Below are 24,359 nucleotides of genomic sequence, written 5' to 3'. Positions count from 1 at the left end.
GGACTAGAACCTTTCATAAATCACCGTAAACCTTGATATTTTGTATGATTAAAACCAATGATTAATTGAATGGACATTTGAGTAAGAATTGGTAGTTTAATAGTTTCTTCCTTAAGGACTTAAGTAAGAACATTCTGAGGTTAGGAGATTGAATGTATCATATGTATTAAGGAAATCGGGACTAATTCATAACCGGTTAACTCAACCACTCACCCTAGCATCTTTTATCTTAATCAATTATTTTTACTATTTTCGTGTTACTATTCTAAATTCCAAAACAACACAACCATTATCTTTTTGTTCTGATAGAATCGAATTAAAGTAAGTAATTCCTACGCAATCCTTGAGATCGATACTGGGAAATAAACTCCTTATTACTACATCGGTAAAAATAGTACACTTGCTATTTTTCCGATCAAGTTTTTGGCGCCGTTGCCGGGGATTGCCAAAATACCTATTTTAATTTTTATTCTATTGAAATTTTGTTGCTCGTCAACCAAAATTTTATCTGTGACAATTTTGTTATTCAATTCTAATCTTTGTCTAACTTGTTTATGCGAGGTAAGGCCTCAGCGGATTTTCCTTTTGACGCAGATCCAGAAAGAACTCTTCGCGCTAGACTCAAACAAGCTAAGAGAAAGAAACTGGAATTAGCAGAGAAAACGGAGGAAGAAGTTGTTTCAGTGCACTCAGAGAATCCATATTCAGACACGGAAACAGTTCCTGAAATCATGGCTGCTAATCCACCACCACCAGAGAGACTCCTCGGTGACTATGGTGGAACCAACACCCCGGGTGGTCGTATGACAATTGTCAACCAACCAGTTACTGTGGAACAATTCCAGCTGTATCCCATCACCATTAGTCAACTCGAAAGAAGGTCCTTCTCTGGAAGAGTGAATGAAGATGCCAACAAGCATCTGCGAAGATTTTTAACCATGAGTACAACACTGAAAATGCCAAGACATAGCGAAGAAGCAGTCTGACTTCGTATGTTCCCATTCACTTTAGCAGATGAGGCTGAAGAGTGGTTCTATTCCTTACCTGCTGGTAGTATCACTACATGGGAGCACATGGAAACAGCATTCTTGCAGGAGTATTTTCCCGCATCTGTGTCATTGCGGAAAAGATATGAGATCCTAAACTTCAAACAGAAGGAGGGTGAGTCACTAGGAGATGCCTACAAACGATTCAAGAGGATCCTAGTGGCTTGTCTTACTCACAACATGGATGAAACTGAACAAATGCAAATGTTTGTCAATGGTCTTCGAATTCAAACAAGACAAATCCTGGATTCAGCAGCTGGTGGCTCAGCCAACTTTGCAACAACCACCGGTATGAAGAAGATAATTGAAGTTATTGCCTCGAACGAGCATTTAGAGTTATATGACAGGGTATCAAGCAAATCGGCAGTCATTGACTTGAAGCTTGAAACAAATAAACATGTGAAAATTGAAGAAGCTGTTGCTGCTGAGGTAGAGAAAAGGTTGAAAGCACTAAACATAGGTGCTCAGAAAGTGGCTCAAGTGCAACAGGCACCGAGTGAAGTGTGTGACATTTGCAATGGACCACACAATACTGTTCATTGTTTTGCAACACCGCAACAGATCGAAGATATAAAATTTTTGAAGCAGAACAATCCCAATTCAAACACATACAATCCGGGGTGGAAAAATCATCCCAACTTTGCATGGAAAGATCAAAGAGGGAACGTGCAACAGCCGGCACAGGGCCAATATCAAAATCAATATCAGCAGCCGCAACAACAGGTACCTAAGAAAGCAAATTAGGAGATCGCAATTGAAAAGATGGCAGCTCACAACATCCAATTCCAAGAGGAAACTCGAAATAATCAGAAGAACACCACAACATCAATAAAAAATCTTGAAATTCAGATGGGTCAAATTGCCCAACAGTTAGCTTCAAATTCCCATGCACCTGGCACGCTTCCTAGTGGGACAATCGTTAATCCCCGTGATCAAAGTCACATTAAAGCTGTGGTCACCAGAAAAGGAAAGACTAAGGAACTACAATTTGACGAACAGGTTGAAGAAGAGGGATTGTTGGAAGTTGACTTGGAGATTAGAGAAGAGCCAAAACAGACTGAAGAAGTGGTAGTCGAGCCGACAAGCCAGCAAGAGAAACAAAAACCAAAGATCATTCTTCCTTTTCCGACAAGAATAAAGAAGAAAGATCTCCATGATTTTTTTTTGAGAAATTCTTAGAATTATTCAAGAAGCTCGATATCAACATACCTTTTGCCGAAGCTCTGGAACAGATGCCGATCTACGCCAAATTCATGAAAGACATCATATCAAAGAAAAGGTCGATCAACAGCGAACCAGTCATGCTAACTGAAACTTGTAGTGCTATTTTGTAGGGCCTAAAAATTCCGATGAAGAAAAAAGATAGAGGTGCAGTCACCATTCCTTGTAGCATTGGAGATAGATCCTTCAAGAAAGCACTGATCGATTTGGGAGCAAGTGTGAGTCTAATGCCCCTCTCAATTTACAAAAAACTTGGGTTAGGGGAGGTGCAGGATACCCGCATGACACTGCAGTTTGCGGATCATTCTATGAAGAGACCCACGTGTTCGATGGCTAACTTATTTTGTTGCTTCGTGGGAGGCAACCCACGTGTTCGATGGCTAACTTATTTTGTTTTTTCGTTTCTCTTCTGTATGAGTGTGACATGTTGTTGCAGGTAAGGAGAAAGGATACCATAATCATACTAGCATCGCAATGACAAGATGCCAGACCAAAGAAGCATTTCCGAATTCAGAAAATGTGAAAAACAGGGGCATCAACACGGCCACCCGCGTGCTGACACACGGCCGTGTTGATTAAAACAGAAAATTAACACGGTTGCCCGTGTGCAGGAACCTGGCCGTGTTAATTAAAACAGTAAGTTTACATGGACACCCGTGTACTGTCACACGGCCGTGTTAATTAAAACAGAAAATTCACACGGGTGCCCGTGTGCAGGAACACGGCCGTGTTGTTTGTAACGGGTAAATTTTTCAAAATTTTGGATTTTGGGTATTTTAAGTAATGGGCCCCACTTGCTATTATCTCTCTTCCTCACCACTCAATCTCACTTTTTCTGATTTTGGCAACCTCTCTCTCCCACTTCCTCCATTGTTGCCCTAGCCTCCATCAAGCTAAGCTTCAATTTTCTCTTAGCTCCACTCACTTTCACATCCACTCACCTTCACAAAAAGTGTTCCCCTCGCCGTCCTCTACACAGTGACGGTTGAAGTTTTCACTAACCTTTTCGTTGGATTTTTGGAGATATTTGTGTCAGGTACATTATGCCTCCAAAGCGTGCAAGCAAGGAGAAGGAGGTAGCCACGTCGTCTCGACCAAAGCAACGGGTTAGACGCTTGACAAACAATCATGGCATTTTGTTTGACCAACAGGAGCATCAAGAGAGGTATGTCATTCTAGCCAAACGTAAGCTTATCCCAACCAGATACATGTGTGATGCCACCCTGGATGAGTTAGGTTTGAAAGAAGAGGTGCACCGCATGTTTCACACCATTGGTATGTTGGAATACATGCAATTTGAGGCACCGACCTTCGCTCGGATAACCCTTGAATTTTTGAGTACGGTTGAGTTCAAGATGCGGAGAAGGTGGACAGGGTCGGAGTTAGAGTTTTATGGGCAAATTACTTTCCGGCTGTTTGATGAAGATCATGAGTTATCGGTTGCGGAACTGGGGAGTATTCTGAAACTCCCGGTATCTGGACCCGGATCCCCACCGGACACTTTTTCTGCTGTTGATTTCTGGCAAGCTATTACAGGTAAAACTGGGTATAACCCCAGCTCGGGAAAGGCTTCTAGAATTCACAACACGTGCTTTAGGTATGCACAAAAAGGGTTAGAATACACCCTATTCGGACGGGGTGATAGTACTGGGGTTGCGGCAAAGAGAGAATTATATTTTCTGTATTGCATGGCTCACAATGAGCGAATCAATGCAGCAGCTTTCGCCGCCAATCATCTGAAACAGGTTGGCCATGCAACTACTGGGGATATTTCTGTAGGTGGGATGATCACGCAGATTGCGGGCCATTTCGGGTATGATCAACTGCTGATGGAAGAGACTGCAGTAATGGGCAAGAATAGGATTGACTTGCACACGCTAGTCAATCAACAAATGATAGCCATCAGGCCGACTCATTACGCGCTAATGATTCACAATGTGGAAGTGCTCGCACTTCCGGCACCCGGGTCCATTGGCATTGCCAATGCTGCTAATTGGTTATACACAGGTTCAGCCTAGGCGGTAGGGGAAGATGAACAGTTTGACCATGAGCTTTCAGGTGAGAACATGGAAGAAGATGAGACCCACGGTATGCCGCCCCCACATGATTCGAGCCTACCGGGTGAAGGCTCCTCTTTTATGTCGCAGGATCAGTGGGGTTGGATCCAGACGGAGATGGGAACCCTCCGTACCGAGCAGACCAGGCAAGGTGCGGAACTTGATAGACAGAGTGTGGAACTGTTCCCGCAAGGGACAGTCATGGATGATATGCAGGCCATGATGCAACGTCTGATGTTGCATTTCCCGCACGATCCTCCGCCTCCTCAACAGTGAGCACTGTAAGTCCCCTTCGTGTTTGAATTTAAACATTGAGGTCAATGTTTAGTTAAAGTGTGGGGGGGTTTTTCTCCTTTCATGTTTTATTTTCTTTTAATTTGTTTTGTTTTTATTTTGTTTTTGTTATGTTATCATTATATTAGTATGTTTGTTTGTTTTGTTTGTTTTCGGTTCTTTTGGACCTACTGTGTGTACAGGGTGATGAGAAACGGTTGGACGAGCCCGGGGTCAATGGTAGTGGATGAATGACACCCCTCAAACTAAGGCTGATAAGGCACCCCGGAAGTTGATGCAACCTTGAGAAAAGAAGTCAGACACATTTTGGGGACACCGGACCAAGAAAGCGGTATGGAAAGACCAAGTCAGGAAAGAACCACATAACACGAAGAGACTTCAGAGCTTGCAAGCTAACCAACATGGTGAGATCACAAAAAGCCAAACACGAAATATCAACATGAGAGTTCAGCCAGGTATGACTTTATCACTCTGATTTTGCGTATGTTCTGTTGACACGTCACAACATGACAACACACACTAAGGCAAGTTGTTTGTTTAGCCAGAGCCTTTCTAGCCATCCCTATATGTATGTTTCCCTTCGTAAACCCCGTTGAGCCTTAGCCATTTTGTTCATTGTAAACCCCATGTTAACGTTTAAGCATTATTCATCATAAACCCCCTGTTAACTTTTAATCATCCATTTCCTTTTGTGTCATAACTCGGTATGATTGTGTGAATTGCAAGATGTCCAATAAAACTAAGTTTGGGGTGGAAATCTTGAAAGAGAAGGCAAGTGCATAAGATGAGATCATACAAAAAGAAAAACAGTATGTATTTTCTTTAAAAGAAAAAAAAGAAAAAGAAAAGAAACACAAAAGAGAAAAATGCACTTGCCGAGACCTTAGACTCTAACAGATATAAAATGCTCGGAAAATGTGAGTAGAAAAAAAGTCAAAAGAGTTTTTACCCCAGAGTATACGTGATGCACGAAAAAAAAGAAAGAAAGAAAAAGTACACAACATGACTACCGAGTTCAAAAACCCTTGTTATCCAATTTTTTTGTTTATCCCACAGTACCCAAGCCCCGTTACAACCTAAAAAGACCTCAAAAAGTGTGTGGAATCTGCTGTGGTAGTGACATTAGAATGTATTCAAAGTTAAGAGTCTGATATTGGATATTGTGCTGTGAGTGTACACACCTAACCCTGAGAGATATTGTGAGTGTGTGAAAAGCTTGCAGGTGAAGAGGTTTCGGATGTGGAAATGTGGTAAACTGCCTGACTCGGAGAGACCTGAAACTCGATTGGAAAGGAAGAACACGAATGGTGAAAGACTAGGTTGCATTGTGGAAAACGAATTCGGGGGTGACCTTTGTTTGGACTCAATACATCACTTGAGGACAAGCAATGAGACAAGTTTGGGGTTTTGATCGGTCACCATTTCCATTGAATTCCCGCCGCTAATCCGACATATTTTCATCACCTTGATAAGATTTTTGTTTGTTTTTAGTTGCATTTGAGTCAATTATCATGTTTTGTTGGTGTGGTATTGCATTGCATTCGATTAAGAGTTTATGTCAAAAAAAGATCTCGTTTATGCTTCGTTTGGTAGTGTCATTGTTCCAGGTTTAAAAGCAAGAATGGTGAAGTTCTGGACACTCTGAAGGACGAAAATATGAAAGAACAGCAGAACAACACGGCCACCCGTGTGCCACCACACGGCCGTGTTCTTGATCAAGCAGAGCAGAGATGAAGCAGAAAACAGAAATCAACACGGCCACCCGTGTGCCATCACACAGCCGTGTTGATTAAAACAGTGCATTAACACGGGCACCCGTGTGTAGGGACACGGCCCGTGTTGTTGCCACTGTAACGTATGATGAAATTAATTAATACTGAAGAACATCACGGCCACCCGTGTGCCACCACACGGCCGTGTTGATTCAACGCAGCTTGGAAAACCTAATTTTTGTTGTTTAACCCGATTATGCTCATTAAGGGTAGTTTGGACCTTTAGCTTGGAAGAGAGTCATCTGAAGCTATAAGAAGGCTTGGAATAGAAAGAAGAAGGGACCTTTTACAGACGAACGAAAGCATTACAGTGGAGGAGATAGCGAATACGACGGATTCAAAGACGGCGAGATTCAAGGGTAGCCACCATTGAAGATCAAACTCTCCTAATTCTTTGTAATGTTTAATCTTTCCTTTATGAATTCTTTAAGTACTATGAGAGGCTAAACCCCCTGATGCTAGGGGGTGGTCCTGATGTTATCGTATGCTATGAATGTGAACCAATGATTCCTTGATTACTATGTTATGTATTTCAATTCAATTGTGTGATGTTATTATGTTTTTGTATCGGACAAATACGAATTAATCTTTGACTTCCAATAACAGGATTGTGATTGGTAGGATTTTCACACAATTGGGTTTATGAATGCATCATCTAGGACTAGAACCTTTCATAAATCACCGTAAACCTTGATATTTTGTATGATTAAAACCAATGATTAATTGAATGGACATTTGAGTAAGAATTGGTAGTTTAATAGTTTCTTCCTTAAGGACTTAAGTAAGAACATTCTGAGGTTAGGAGATTGAATGTATCATATGTATTAAGGAAATCGGGACTAATTCATAACCGGTTCACTCAACCACTCACCCTAGCATCTTTTATCTTAATCAATTATTTTTACTATTTTTGTGTTACTATTCTAAATTCCAAAACAACACAACCATTATCTTTTTGTTCTGATAGAATCGAATTAAAGTAAGTAATTCCTACGCAATCCTTGAGATCGATACTGGGAAATAAACTCCTTATTACTACATCGGTAAAAATAGTACACTTGCTATTTTTCCGATCATTTACTCTATTTATTGTTGGAACAAGTTTGATTCTACAACTATTCTTGAGTTTTGATGATAACAAGGTATAAAAGAACAATTTTGTTTTTTAATAGTTTGTTGAAGTGTCACACTGGGAGCAAGCTTGAAATAAACTAAAGCTAAATCTGATCAACTAAGAATCTGAGTGAAGATGACTCTGAACAAGCCAAGACACTGAACAATGTTGATCAAATCAGACTCTAAACTCTGTTCCTGGAGAGACTATGGACTATGATAAAAGAGACTATGAACTTTGGACTTCGTCATAATCCAAATCAATGCTATCCTTGTAGAAGTTCTGAAGATAATGTCAATCCTGGTTCTCACCAGTAAACACTTATGAAGAAGGCACCTCTGGTACTCTCAGTGTAATCCTAACCTTATCTAGTCATAAGACTCTGATAGGTTATGAACTCTGAAGATATGTTTATCACTCGTTGCAAGACATTATTCTAGAGTATTTTAACGGGTGAAGATTTATTATGCTTTGTGCTAATCAAACATCAAATAAATAGTAATACTTCAAATGACTATAAAAGATTTTCTTCCTTCTACCCAAGATTCACTGTTGTACCTTCCTACTCTACAACAAAGGTGTACCACGAAGAAAGCTCCAATCCTATCCTTCAACAGTTCTAATTCTTCCAATATTAATAGGTCAAAGGATTTATGTGAAATTATAAGGATGATGGATGACAAATAAAGAAAAAGGCTCATGAGCTGAGACTTCACAATGAAGAAGATCCATTAAAGAAAATCACCATCAAGAAAGAAAAGATAAAAGAAAAACTATGTTTTATTTTCAAATATTCTCAAGTGTATAAATTGAATTTCAATGTGTGTAATCTGCTTGTTAAAAAGAAATATTGTAAACACAATCAATTTTATTAAATTTGGTTAATATCCTTGAGAGAATAAGTTTAGTTAGAATTCTCAAGAAGTCATTGACAATTAGTCTTTGAGTTGTTTTCCTTGAGAGACTAGGGTATAATCAAAATTTCTCAAGAAGTCTTAGACAGTTGGTCTCTGAGTTGTATAATCAGTTTGATTATTGGATTAAGTCCTTTTTGAAGGCGAAATCACATATGTGGTGAACTAGAAGTAGCTTTGTTAACAACGAACCATCATAAAAATACTTTTGTTCATATCCTTATCACTATCTGTGTTGTTTGATATTGGGATGTAAAAATATTTAAATCCAGAAATCTAATTCAAACCCCTCTTTCTTGTGTTTCTTGCACCTTCAATTGGTATCAGAGTCTGGTTCTGGTATTGACTCGTTATGTCAAACACTTAACAATGTCAGAAAAAGATCCAGTTTCTTGAAACACATAATGGTTCATACAAACAATGATTAATATTATCATTTTTCCATTCCTCCAAGTTTTGATGGAGATAAATTTGAGTACTGGAAAGATAGGATAAAAGGTTTCTTTCTTAGTCAAGATGAATATTTATGGGATATGGTTTTAAACGGATACACACATCTTTTAGATGCTAATGGCATAAGGCTTGGTAGAAGTCAGATGAATGAGAAACAAATAAAGAATCACATAAATCATCATCAATCCATAAACATTTTCCTTCATGCCATTTCTTATTCAGAAAGGATGAAGTTGTCATAATAGAATAGGATGAGGATACAGAGAAAGACTTGCCTATGGCTTCAATGATCAGAACTCTTCTAGACAAGAAGAAAGACTCTGAAGATGAATCTGAAGGTATCTTTGAAGTTAAAGGTAACTTTGAAGTTAAAGGTTCCTCCAAAGAAGAACATGCTTTCATGGCTCTTAAGGTCAACACCTTCAAAAGATCAAGATCAGATTATGAGTCAAATTCAGACTATGGCGAGGACCCCAAAAGATATGAGTACCAAAAGATGAAATCATTTATGTTGTAGACACTTTAATTAGAAAAGATGAGGTATCAATCATAGTTCCTGGATACTGGATGCTCTCTACACATAAAGGAAAGAAGGCACATGTTCCAAGATCTAGAACATAAGCTCAATGGCTCTATATATTCTAAATAAAGCCAAGAGTGTAAGATTATTGGTTTAGAATCTATTGGTATGAGAATTCCTTCCTCTTTCCCTAATATTGATTTTTATACTAACACATTTGATTCATACTAAAAAATATATCATGTTAATACTACTGAGTATGTAACACTGAAATAACATTATTGAGGAATCAATTCTAGTCGAGTATAATGATAAACTTGAGATTGATAAAGTCAAAGCTAGTTTTAAACCTGCTGGTCTGAAGAATGAGCTAATATGACTCTGGGGACATAGCCTCTAATGAACTCAACAAGGAAGCAAGTCATCAGAACCTATGAAGCTCTTAAATTCTCAAAAGCACCAATGGTGTTTTCTAAAATGGGATAAGGTAAGAAAAGGTAAGTCAGAGTATCTCACTTAGAATCCCTCTTGTATTTTATTTTATATTTATGGTGGAAATCAAGTGTTGCATGTGTGGCTCTAATGTAAGACAATTGTCATACATTTAGTCAGCTGAACAGGTAAGGTGACCTATTAGGGATACTGTTTCTTGAATTTAGAGAAAATCATTTCAGTTTTCCTCACTTGTCAGACTGAGTGTTTTCAAATTCTTTTAATTATCACTATCTCTTTTTAAACCCACAATGCCCTCCCTTCTCACACACTATTCAATTTCTTATCACAACCCACACTTGAAAGTTTTCATCCCCCAATCTCTCTCTCTCTCTCTCTCTCTCTCTCTCTCTCTCCTTTCCTCAAAACTCTAACCATGGATGATATGCAACATCAACAACACAGTCATTAAAAGGAAATTACTATGATGGAAGGTCTCCAAAAAATATCCTTATTTACTCCAGTGGATGAGTTGAAAGTTCTATGTGAAACTATTGTAGATTTTGAGAATCTAAAGCAAAATGGGTTTGATCTCTCTTGTGATGTTGCAACCCAGGGATGGGAAATCTAATTTAACAGGTTGAAGGGACCAGTGTATCCTGCACTGGTAAAATACTTCTGGATTCATGCAAGAGCTACAAAAGTTCAGTTCTTCTTAAATGTTCTGGGTCATAAGATTCAAATTTCTGAAAAATCCATAGCCAAGTTACTAAACCATGATCAGTATGGTAAGAGATGCTATCAAATGTTCCAAAAGGGGGAAATGAATAAATTTGTAGCCACTATCTTTCAAAAAGGATCAAATTTAGGCATCAATAATCTTAAGTCTAAATCAAGGATTTGGGCCAAAATTCTCTTTGGTGCATTCATCATCGTCCTGCTGGGAACTCTGTTGACTACATTAACATTGACCAGAAATACATGTTGTATTATCTGGCCAAAGGTATCAAGATGAATCTTCCTTCCATCTTGTTTAAATACTTGAGATATATGGTTAAAGAAACAAGGAACTTAGGCAACAAAAATAGGAAGTGGATTCCTTTGGTCTGATTGATCTCTGATACCCTGGTTGAAAGAAAGTTGGTAGCAAGGTTGGAAGAAATGAACTTTCGTGATGACCTCTACACATATGTGGGTAAATCCTTCAATGGAAGAAATATGAAAAATATGCTTATGATTACAGATGTTATGAATCCTATTGGGACGGACAAAGAATACATCTCCATTATAAGGGTAGAGATTGATGACTTTCCCTTATTCATAAGCTCAATCCTCTGAATGTTCTAATGTCTTACATGAACAACTGTTTAGAAGATGGAACTGATCTAGGTGTGGACATTCACAACTTGATGGATGCACAAAAGAGAATATTCTATTGAGAGAGGATTTTCCCCGTGTTTTGGTGAACAACTGTTCAGATTGATATACCCGTCCTTGCCCCGCGTTTTGGTGATATTTCTTCATCATATGATTCTTCTATTAAGAGAGAATTTTTCTCTAATAAGGATCCATTTGTTATTGAACTTTCATCTTTCTCCTCTAAATCATAAATTAATTCATAAATGAGACCCCCCACAAATTCGTGTGAAAATATCCCACAAAGACCCTCATTTGATAAAGCTTTAACATATATAAAATAAAAAATTGTGGATGGTCTAAGATTTTTGAGGCAGGCTATCACAACTTGTGTCAACCCTATTGAAAACATTGCATTATGGGATCAATTCATGGATTGGTTCGATATGTACTTCAATTTCCTCAAAGATCTTTCCTCTGGGAAAATTCTCACCCAGACTGAATCGTTGTTCAGAGCTTTTGAGAGACGTTGCTTTACTCCAAACCAGGGCTAAGTTTCTAGCACTCCCTGCACCAAATCAAAATGAAGCTAAAACCTCTATTATTCTAAATGCATCCATTCAGCTGGTACCGAGATCTTTTAGGATTCCATTCTTTGAGAAGAACTTGGTTCTTCTTTTTGGAATTGTAGGAACTTCTAGAACTGTGCATATCTTAAATTCTTAACATGAAGTTTGAACAACTTCTGGGAATGCACATAACTCAGAACCTCAGAATGAAGTTGAGACAACTTCTGGGACTGAATCTTATGTACCTCTTTCTTCTAAGGATGTTATCTCAATAATTCTGAAGACTCTGGATGAGTTGAATAAAGAGAATGAAGTTTTATGGACCAAACTGGATCGCCAAGAATAGACTAACAATCAAATTTAGAACATGCTATCAAAAATCCTTTATAGACTTTCACCCCAACGATGAAATCTTGTTTAATTTTTTCGTGACTCTATCTATGTTGATTATCCTTCTATTCAGTTTATAAAAAGTTTGTTTATCTTATTATCATATTATTTTTAACTGATGACAAAGGGAGAGAAAAATATATGATCTTTACTCATGTATTCGCTAGACTGGTAACCCAAACATGTCTAGTTTTATTGGTTAATTTATTGTGAATCAAAATTTTCTAAGTCTTAATTTTAGGAGGAGCTTGCAAACCTCACTCTGTGAAATTAAGTTAAGAAAATTTTGATGTCTAAAAATCCAGGGGGAGCTTACAAAAATAACTCTGATTTGAGCTAATTAATTATTTTGGTAAAAGTCAAAATTGTTCATCAAAATTATAATGTTTGTCATCACCAAAAAGGGGGAGATTGTTGGAACATGTTTGATTCTACAACTATCCTTGAGTTTTGATGATAACAAAGTACAAAATAACACTTTTGTTTTCTAATGGTTTATTGAAGTGTGCAGACTCTGAGCAAGCTTGAAATGAAGTAAAGCTAAATCTGATCAAGTAAGAACCCGAGTGAAGATAACTTTGAACAAACAAAGACGATGAATAATGTTGATCAAATTAGACTCTGAAATCTAGTCCTGGAGAGACTCTGGATATAGAGATTCTAGACTATGATAAAAGAGACTCTAAACTCTAGATTTCATCAGAATCTAAATCAATGTTATCCTTGTTGAAGTTATGAAGATAATGTCAACTATGGTCATCACCTCTAAACACTCATGAAGAAGGCACCTCTGATACTCTCTATGTCATCCTAACCTTATCTAGTCATCAAACTCTAATAGGTTCTAAACTCTGAAGATATGTTTATCACTCGTTGCAAAGACAATGTTCTAGAGTATTTTAATTGATGAAGAGTCACTATGCTTTTTGCTAATCAAACGTAAAATCAATAGTACTACTTCAAACAGGTATAAAATATTTCCTTCCTTCTACCCAAGATTCACTGATGTACCTACCTGTTAGAACAAGATTTGGTTCTACATCTATACCTTGAGTTTTATTAATAATAATGTTGTATTTGTATGAGAACAACTTTGGTACCCTAATGGTTTGTTACTGTGTAGCTTTAACATCCAGTTTTGATTTTGAGAATATGACGTGCAACGTCATCAATTTCTGAATAATTGTGTTCTAAATTCTGCTTCTACGCTAATCATGACAAGTTATGAAAGATATCAAGTTGTTGCTGCAATTATTTTTCTGCTTCTATGCTGATTCACTCTTGAGAAGTTTCTGAAGAGACGATAGGTTGCTGCTGCAACATTCTCTCCGCTTCTGCTTCTGGATGTGACTCTGATTATCAAGATTATGAAGAATGGCAAGCTTCTGAAGTTTTTTTACTTAGCTGAATATTCCGAAGAACTCAAGCCAGACATTGAGGTTATAAAGGTATTGATTATAGATTTTGAAGATTTTGAAGATACTGAAGATCTCAAACTAGACTACTGACACTGTCAAGGTTCTGATCGAAGATTCTAAAGTTTCTGAATCCAACTTCATGTTTCTTCATTTCATGCTTCATCAACTTTCACCAAAAGCCAATGAACTTGAAGATAAGATCAAGTGGGTACGTGATCAAATGATACATAGTATGAATCAAATATTCTTTCCACTACCTGATATCATGGGCAATGACAGTACTATACATCACACCTATCACTGAATTTGTGGGTGAAGGATAGTACACAATATCACTTCTTTCACCATTAAACAGTGAACAACCGCTCTATTTGGTTTCCCCATTTTGCCTTTCAATGATCTTCTTCTTATGCTATATAAGTGGGACTTGGAGACTTGAAGAAAAAGAATTATGCTGAAACACTTCAACTTTTGACAAGTATATTTTCTTTGTGAAAACCTATCAATTTTTGTACACCGTTTTTCTTTAAGTGTTTATATTTCATTTATGTAAAATCTGCTTGTATAGAAGCATCTTGTAAACACAAAAACTTTTATTCAAACTGTTTGTTTTATTTTCCTTAAGGAGACTAGGGTATAGTCGGATCCTTGAGAAGACAAAGAAGGGTATTCTTTGTGATTATTGTAATAAGTTGATTATAGTGGATCAAGTCCTTGTGTATAAGGAAAAATCACCTTACCAGGTGGACTGGAGTAGCTTTTAGTTTCAAGCGAACTAGGATAAAATTACTTATGTTTTTATCTCTTTGTTGTTAACATTTGAGTGGTGTGCTTGAGTTGAGTAAAAGTTTTTGTTTTTAAAACCCAATTCAAACCCCCTTTCTTGTGGTTTTCACACCTTCGATTGGCATCAGAGCTCCAGTTCTGATTGTGATAAAAGTTTTATTAACACTTCTCCGTGTTCAGTACCAATCCAGTTAAGTGTGAGAAACAATGGCCACTGATAATGCTGCTAACATTGGTAACAACAATGAGAGATATCACTATAGTGTTAAACCACTAATCTTTGATGGTCAGAAATTTGATTATTGGAAAGATAGAATCGAAAGTTTCTTTCTTGGTTATGATGTTGATCTTTGGGATCTTGTAGTCGATGGCTACGTTCACCCAGTTAATGCCGAAGGAAATAATATAGCAAGAAGTGCTATAACTGATCAACAGAAGAAGGATTTCAAAAATCATCACAAGGCTAGAAATATACTGCTAAGTGCTATCTCTTATACTGAGTATGAGAATATAACAAACAAAGATTCTGCCAAATCCATTTCCGAATCTCTGAGGATGATTCGTAAGGAGAATGCTCAAGTAAAGGAGACAAAGGTCTTGGCCTTAGTCCAGAAGTATGAGGCATTCAGAATGGAAGATGATGAAATAGTTGAGACTATGTTCTCAAGGTTTCAGATGCTTTTTATAGGACTAAAAGTTTTGGACAAAGGATACTCTACAACTGACCATGTTAAGAAGATAATCAGAAGTCTCCCTAAAAAATGGAGACGTATGGTAACTTCTTTGAAGCTAGTAAAGGATATTAATAGTATTAGTCTTGAAGAACTTATTAGTTCTTTGAGAAACCACGAGATTGAACTCGAGGAAGATGAACCTCAAAAAGGAGGTAAATCTATTGCTTTAAAGTCTAAGCCTGAGAAGACAAGAGCTTATCAAGATGAGGAAGAATAAGAAGGTTTTGATGAAGACTCAAAAGATGATGATGAGTTGTGTATGATTTCAAAGAGGGTAAATAGACTCTGTAAGCACATGCATAATGGTCAAGCAAAGTTCAGAGGAGCCAAAAGGACTGTTGGTCATTCTGATTATTCTTCTAGACAGAAGAAGCTAGGTTTTGGTAAACAGGTTATCTGCTTTGAGTGCAAGGAGCTAGACCAGTACAAGAATGAATGTCCTAAGTTGAAAAAGGACAGAAGGCCTAAGAAATATTTTTATAAAGGCAAGAAGGGGATGATGGCTACCTGGGACAACTCAGAATCAAAAGAAGAAGATTTTGATGAGGAATAAGCCAATGTTGCATTGATGGAAACAACAACTGATCTAGAAGGTTCTGAAGAACCAAAAGATAAGGTATTGTCAAAGTTAGAATCAGACTCTGATTCTAAAGAGGTTTTTCTAATCTATCTCATTCTGATTTAGAATCATGTCTCCCTGAAATACTGGAAAAGTACCAAAGTCTTAAGAGTAGGTACAAAGACCTTAAACAAGTCCAAATAGTTACTTTTGAAACTCAGAGTGAGCTTGAGAAATATATTTCTTCTCTAAATGAAAAAGTTTTTTCTTTAGAAAGTAACAACTCTGCTTTGAAAAGTAAAATTTTAAAACTAGAGGAAGAAATAGTCTCAGAAGCTTCTGGTACTAATTGCATCATCAAATATGATAGAGCATTCCAGTACTTTCTAGCTAAAAGCATAGATAGAAGCAAAATGGTCTTTTTGACCTATGGAGTTAGCAAAAATGGCAAGAAAGGTTTAGGTTTTACAAAATCTATAAAAACTGATGAAAGTCAGAAGGTAAAACCAAAACCTCTCTAAGAGCATTTCGTGCCTGCTGGCACTGAGGTTGATGTTTCTGCACAGACACAAAAACCTACAAAAGGTAAGAACTCAGTTATGAAACCTAAATATCATGCACAAATTCCCCGTGATTATTCTTCTACATAAAGACTCAAAGTTGTAAGAAACTCTGGGAAAACTAACAAAAGAGGACCCAGAAAGTGGGTACCTAAGGATAAAATAATATATGTTGCAAACATCCTTAGCAGCTTAGTTGAAACACCAGTCTTGGTACCTGGACAGTGGATGCTCGTGACATATGACATGCAAAAGGTATGTGTTCTAAGATTTGGAACTTAAGCCTGGAGGCTTCATTGGTTTCGGAGGAAACCAAAAAGGATAGATAATTGGCTCTAGAACCATTGGTAACAGTTGTCGCTGCCGAGGTTTTAGAAAAAACCCGGATGAACTGAACAAAAGGAATGCTCTCTCCATAAAGAAATAGAGAGCACTAAATAAGATTCGCCACCAAAATTTATTTAATTTCCTCGTAAAAAGAGAGGAGAAGGGAAATAGTCAATAAAACCCTCAAAGAGAAAAAGAAAGGGATATATAATTGGTCTTGCAACCAAGATTGGGTTCAGAAATTGATTACACAAGGGGAAAGTATTAGTACCCCTCACGTCCATGGTACTCCATGGGGACCATTTAAGTTATCTGCGTGCATGGGTATGTATCTATAAATTTGATTTATTTTCAAAAAGAGTGTGAAAGAATGAGATTGGGGGTTCTTATTATTGTGCTCGCTAAGGATTGTGGCCCTTGTGCCTATGTATCATTCATCAGGTGATGAAGAATCAGAGCTCCGTAGTTCGGAGTTGAAAATGTTTGTGGGTTGGTTGATTTTACCTTTGAGAAAAGGGTTTTCAATGTGATGCCCTATGGTGCAAAAATGAGTTTGATGGGTTGATGTTGATTTTACCTTGAAAAAGGGTTTATGAAAAGAATGTTTATGATTAGATTACACTAAAGACATGTGGGCGGAGGCGAATATTTTAGACAAACAAGCCAAACGTCTTATGTCCAAAATAGTCAGAGTAAGGGAAAGAGAGCTTCATCCTTACTCATTCCCCACCACTTAAAGCTCGTGGCGCACAATACTAATCGTATTTTTATTGTTTTTTTGAGTTTGATTAAGAAAATGATGCTTGCCATTGGATCAAGGGTTTATTTACTTGATTATGAAATAGTGACATAAAATGAATATACACAGTAACCAAGCAAGAAAGTAAAGGGTCTCATTTAAGGTAGCCCAAGAGAAAGCCTTGTGTGTGCAAAAGTAACCTAAGTTAACAAGTGGATAATGGTCTTATAGTTATGTCCCCCTAGGATGGTGCCATGATGTCATTATTACAATAAAAGATTGAAAGTTACAGATGAAATCCAAGTTAGGACAAAATATCAAGAGATAAGGGGAAGTTATCCAAGCAAGGGTCCTAAATGAAATCCTCTAAGTCCAATAATTGATTACAGATAAAATGTACTTTTTGGTCTTATAATTTTATCATATTTTTGTTGTTTTTCATTGTATGATGACAATAGATAAAAGACAATGATAAATATGCATGAGAGAATATATACAATGATGAAAATAGTGAGTGCTTGAAAGTAAATTACAATGCAATAAAGTTGACATAAAATAAATCACAAGATGATAAATGAGATCAACAACAACAATTATTAACAATGAATAGTTAGTGGTTAATAAGCAAATGTACAAGGTAACCAATTAGGCATTATCTATCCATAGGTCAAAGGACTCAAAATATGGCGTATCAAGGGATAACTTATCTTTGATGCAAAGTATTGGAGATGATCCATGGTCATCTGACAATAGATTTGAATCAAAGAAAGTTATACAACCCCAAGTCCATCTATCAATGATTTAACAGTTAAGTAATGTACAAGTCAAGCGTTAAAGTATAAGTGTTAGAGGGTTAGTGGTTAATGGAAACTGTTGTACCCCAAAATTTGCCCTCCCCTTTTCTTCATTATTTCCATCTAACCATTTGACTAGGTTTCATTCGTATGCATTATTAACTCATGCATAAGCACCATTCATCACCATGGATTTCAAGTGTTTGACTTGCATGGCTTTGGTTTGTTCGCGCAACAATTGGAAACGCTTGGTTTGGACTTGCACCGAAGCACCGAGGCCTCCAAAACCCTAATCTCAGGTGATCTCAGCATCCGGTACCTAGGCCGTCCATTTTGTCCCATTTGGTGCTCGAGTCTTTTGGACATGACCCACATCCTTAGTGTCATAACTTCTATCCACCTTCATTCATTCACCTAATCATGGTCATACCACTATTGCTTGGTCCATACGGTCACGTTCCCCGCTTCCATGTGTCAATGGTAAATCTTGGGTTTGATTTATGGTCATGTTTAGGTATTGAGTCAAGTCATTTTCGTTCAATTGGTCAATTCCATTCATTTTATCCCCAAAACATTCATTACAGACAAAAAATGTGAAAAAAAAGTGTAACATTGCAAAGAACTCACTTTTGGAGGTTTTTGGCCCTGTGAGTCGACTCACGACTCGACGCAATACCCCCGGGTCTGAACAGGTCGACCCACCTGTCGACTCAATTATGGGCAGCTTGAGTGAGTCGACTCACTCACCCTTTGTGTTAACTCATGCCCCTTCTCTCTTTGAACCTGCTTCCCTCGGGTCGGAATAGGTCGACCTACCGGTCGACTCAATGTTGGAAATTCGTGATTGAGTCGACTCACCTGTCACTTGCGTCGACTCATTTCCATTTTTCTTTCAGTCTTTTCGTCGCGGGTCCGGACAGGTCGACTCAACCCTGAGAATATCACTGTGTGAGTCGAGTCATCCCCTGTTTGAGTCGACTCATAGGCCGTTTTGCAGGATTTTTGAACTATTGATGTAAGAAGGGAACTTTTGGGGTTGAAACATGATCCTCCATCATTGAGGCTTGCAATCCAAGGCAATTAGACCTATGCATGAACACCGGAAAAATCGTGAGCATCCGACGACACTTCAACGTTTGGTACTTCATCAAAATTCAACCAAACACATTGTGAACACATCAAACCTGCAGCAAAACAAGTACAGTAAAATCCACCAACACTTCAACTTGCACAATCATAACCAAGACCAAAGTCACATAACACAACACAACCACTGTTAACCTACAGTCGCAAGTCATGATAAGCTAATCTCATTCAAATTGTCACCTGCAATAACCAGTCACAAACAGTCACTTGAACACATTTTCACTAAGTTAACTAATTAACTAACTTCCAACTCAGTGAGTTAACTATCTAAACTCACTGAGTTTATTCCAACTAACTCCAAAACATTTTTAACTAACCCCAAGCCTAACTCCAAGCCTAACTCCAAGCCTTATTAATCCCGAGCCTAATCCCTATAAATTCTCATCTTCACCATCATTTGAAGTCTTCACCATTCACTACTCTCTAGTTACACTTTTGCATTCATCATCTTCAATTCTCTGCAACCTTTCTCTGAACCCTCTCCCTCTCACTCAAAGCTCAATTTCCCCAAAACTCCATTGAAGCTTCACATTGGAGCTTCAAGAAGAGTGAGCTAAACCTCATCTTAATACAGTTCTTATGAAGAAGAAGATTCAGAAAATAAGAGGAAGATAAAAGCAATACTTCATCTTCTTGTACAAGTGATTTTTCGTCATCATCATTTTCTCCGATCAATACTCACCGAAGCAATTCTCAGATTCGGAGGTAGGTTTTTCTTTCATTGTATTTCTGGTTGTTATGCTGAACATCCCATCATGTTATCACAAACCCCTATCATGAGGAGCTCCGAATCTTGTTCATGGAGGAGTATTGTAGATCTGAATTTTGGGGGATTCTTGAGGATTCGGTCGCATTAGTGGATTTAGGATAGAAATTGGAGAAGTTGGAGAGTTGATCCTTGTTCGGGAGGTGGAGATGAAGATGGAGGTGTCTCCACTTTTCATTTCCGGTAGCCACCGCCGTCGGAAGCGATTTCCGGCACGGTGGTCCGCAGTGGCGCTCCGGCGTCGGCGACCTGAGCTGTTTTGAAAAAAGGCGCGTACATTCAAATTCTTCTGGTTTTTCTTCACATAACTCCTAACCTTTGGGCTTCTTTTATCATTGGGCTTGTCACACTCAAAGCCCAATATAATGCAGTTTTCTCTTATTCCATTTTTCTGCTGCACCCCCAGACTAAATAGAACCTTGTTCTGCATTGGGCTTTGGCACCTGAAGCCCATGCATATTGGACTCTGTTTTACTCTGTTTTTCTGCACATCCAAATCAGGCATGCACCTCTGTTTTGCAAAAGCTTTATATTATATTTACTTGTTAATTGATTAATTTGATTGGTAGAATCTAGGCTAATTAAATCAATTCGGAATTTAATTAGAATTTTCATAATTAGAATTTTTAGATTCAATAACCATAAAATTTGGCAAAAGACCATTTTATCCTAGGGACAATTTTGGACATTTTCATTCCTAAAATCACATGCTCCCTTAGGAATAGAATTAACATAACTTTTTGATCAAGACTTTGATTGACATGCACATGTTCCCTTAGAATTTGTACGTAGAAACTTGGTCTAATTTTGACTAACCATAACATGCTCCCTTATGCCAGTTTGATCAATTCTAACCATTAGATTAGGTTTTAACCAAGAACTCTAAATCACTTCAAACCCATGATTAAATCGATCAAAAGCAATTTTGATCAATTAAATCCTTTGGACTTGTATAATACCACGGTCTAATTTGAGTGACCAAAAGACCCTTGGTCACTTAATATGACTTTTCTTCTAAGCTGTGGAGCTCGAAGCCGCAAGTCAAGATATTCAATCAAGGCATCCTCAGTCATACCAAGCAGCGGATTATAGAAGCATATCAAAGGTGGCATCTTCAAGAGTTTGTTAAATCAAAACTGGGATTGTGTGTCATGAGTCTTAAGTAATAGAGAAGGAGTGGGACTAGAGTATTCCTACCCCCATTCTGAATATCTTTGGGTATGGGATGTATGACCCAGCGCTCATCGTATTCACCCCTATTCATAGACTTTAGCATAATCCTAATCATACGATTGGCAAGTATCTCTCACTACAAAGCAATACAACAAAGCAAGGATTACATCAACAACTTATCAATCATGAATCGAGTTGTACGATACGAGCCTTAAGCAATAGAGAAGGAGTGAGACTGGAGTATTCTTACCCCCATTCTGAGTATCTTTGGTATGGGACGTATGACCCAGCGCTCATCGTATTCACCTATATACATAGACTTTAGTGCTATTCAAATTGAATGATTGTTAAGGTCTTCATCAACACAACAAATACAAATATTCTTCTCTCTCCACTTGGAATTTAAGATGAGAGTTACATGCCACGAGCCTTAAGTAGTAAAGAAGGAATGAGACTGAAGCTTTCCTACACTAATTCTAGATATCTTTGGGTGCGAGACATTTGGCTCGTTGCTTATCGTATCCACCTTTACTCATAGACTTTAGTGTGATTCTTATCAAGTAACTATCAAGTCTATTCCACTCTTTCTATTTAATCATTCGATCATATTATTTTGCCTTAAATCACCTTGCTTTCAGTCCGAGTGGGCTGAACTTCAAAAGCTCTGATTTCCTTATTGCACTATAAGGATACATAAGCAGGAGAATTCAGATTCTTCGCGAGCTACCTTATATATTACTGACCTATTTATTAATCAATCATTCTTCATTCATCAATCAATACCATCTCTTCGAGATCAAATATTACTTCTCCTTGGTTCTCATACTCATCCTTTTAGGACGCCTAATGAACAATCCGCCTTGTGAACCAAAAGTTGTTTGTGCTATGCAATCAAACACTTAATTCAATATTTTTTTGGTTATTCCACCAGTGTTGTAGGCCCTCACTTGTTGGTTCATACCAGTTTTGCTCTTGGGCTCGAAGCTAGTTATTTTGTGAGTCCCCTTGATACCATTTTGTTGGTGCAAGTTATAATTTTCATCACTCTCAATCTCTTTCTTTGTTCTCGTAGTTCAAAACTATGATTGCTTTGATTTTCTCATTGCACGATGAGAATACGTAGGCACGAGGATGCGAATCCTTGGCGAGCATACTTCTAATTATTCCTTCTTCCTTCTTAGGGCATCATCCATATCTTTCATGATTCATTACCTACCTTCAATCATAAATCGTCCACCCAGTGACATATTATTCCTTTGACATCGAAATACACTTTCTTTGGAATTCCATATACATCCTTTTAGGACGCCTAATGAATAGTCCGCTTTTGTACCTAGAGTTGTTTGGCTTATTTCCAAACATTTAATTCCTTCTTTTTGGCCAATATGCTTGTTTCCCTCTATGGTACAAATTACATTTCTCTTATGGATTCCAATATACCTTGACTTTTGGTTTCAAATTATACCTTTTCAATCACTCGTTACCAAATACTTCATTTTAGTGACTTTGGTCACACCACTCCATTCATTTCCATGATACCTTCGTATTCTACCTTCATTCACTTCATGTGATATATCTTATTCCTTGAGCCAAATACAGTATGCCTTTGTGCTCCATCTTGTACCTCTTTGTGAACTAAGAGGTGTTTCTACTGTGAAACCAAACAATTAATTCAATCTTTTTTTGGTTGTTCCAATATAGTGTTGTAGGCTCTCACTTATTGGTTCATACAACTTTACCCTTGGGTTCATATTTCACCCTTGTCGGAGTTCGAAATACTATTATTTGGTTCAAACCATACTTTGATCACAACTTCTTTTCATCTCCCACCTTTAGTTCTTTGAACTACAGAGCTCTGAATTCCTCATTGCACTATAAGGATACGTAGGCATGAGGGCCCCAATCCTCACCGAGCACTCTATCTATTTATTTTCCTTTCCCCTATTCTTTTGCGAGTAATATTTATATATAACACCTATTCGAGCGAGAACAATCAAAATGGTTCCCATGGAGTACCCTGGATGTTTGGGGTGCTAATACCTTCCCCTTGCATAACTGACTTCCTTACCCAATATATCTCTTTCCCCTGGGTTTTATCGATGTTTTTCTTTCCCTTTGGGGATAAATAAAGTTCGATGGCAACTTTGTTGTATGTTCAAGCGTGTGATACGTTCAGGTATATTTCCGCTAGCTTCAGAAACAACACAAGTCAAATGGATCAATAAGATATGATCACATGTATGGTTTCATCTATGCATCAAATTAACTAAAATATGGTTAAATAGAGGAAACCTATCAATACCTCAAAGTATCTTGAATAATCCATTGATCATCCTGTCGCAACCTGAAAAATACAGTGTGCGAAAAAACAACCGGCGAAAGAGAATGACAGAAGAGTCGCCACCGTGCGTTATTCATCCCAAAGGAGGGAAAGGAAACGCTCGAAGTAAACCTGAAAAGAGGAAAGGAAAAGACAAGGTCTCGCAACCAAATCTTGGGTTCGGGAGTCGGTTATGCGAAGGGAAGGTATTAGCACCCCTACGCATCCATAGTACTCTACGGGATCCACTTTTGTAGTTTTTGTCTAAAGGGTGTGGGTTTACCTAACGTGTTTATTTACTAAAAAGGTTAAGAGAAATGGCTCGCGCGGATGTCGCATCCACTGCATACGTATCTCATCTGAATATGAGAATCAGAGTCTTCGTAGCTCGGCTGACCTATGAGTTGGGGGGATGTGTGCTCGCTAAGACATCGCGTCTTATGCCTACGTATCTCATCTGGAATGAGAATCAGAGCAAGCCGTAGTTCGGCTAACTACGGGGTCATGGAATGGGTTTTGGATGAACGACGTCACTACGCAATCTACCGGATGCTCGACCTTTGGAGACTTACTCGCCTGTAGTAGAAGGAGTAAACGTGTGTTATGGGTTTTAGGGTTTGGGATGCTCGAGGGCAAAAAGGCAGTCCTTGACGAAGGAACCGCGCTACCTGCAGGGATATGAATACAAAACACAAAACATGTATCTCAAAGTAAAATGCCACCAAGGGGCTCAAACATTGCCTCCTATCGAGGTCTTCCAGCTAAGAAAGCGATAAAGTATGAGAAAGGGAAAAAATTACCACACGGATAAAGATCCGAAGCTATAGCAGTTAAAGGGGCAAGAAACCCTGAAATGTCTCCAGCTGGACCGTCAAAGGAAATCAGTCAACACGAATAAT

Source organism: Lathyrus oleraceus, chromosome 1 (genome assembly GCF_024323335.1).
Source record: "Lathyrus oleraceus cultivar Zhongwan6 chromosome 1, CAAS_Psat_ZW6_1.0, whole genome shotgun sequence".
NCBI classification, from domain to species: Eukaryota; Viridiplantae; Streptophyta; class Magnoliopsida; order Fabales; family Fabaceae; genus Lathyrus; species Lathyrus oleraceus.
Note: the sequence above shows the minus strand (reverse complement) of the source record.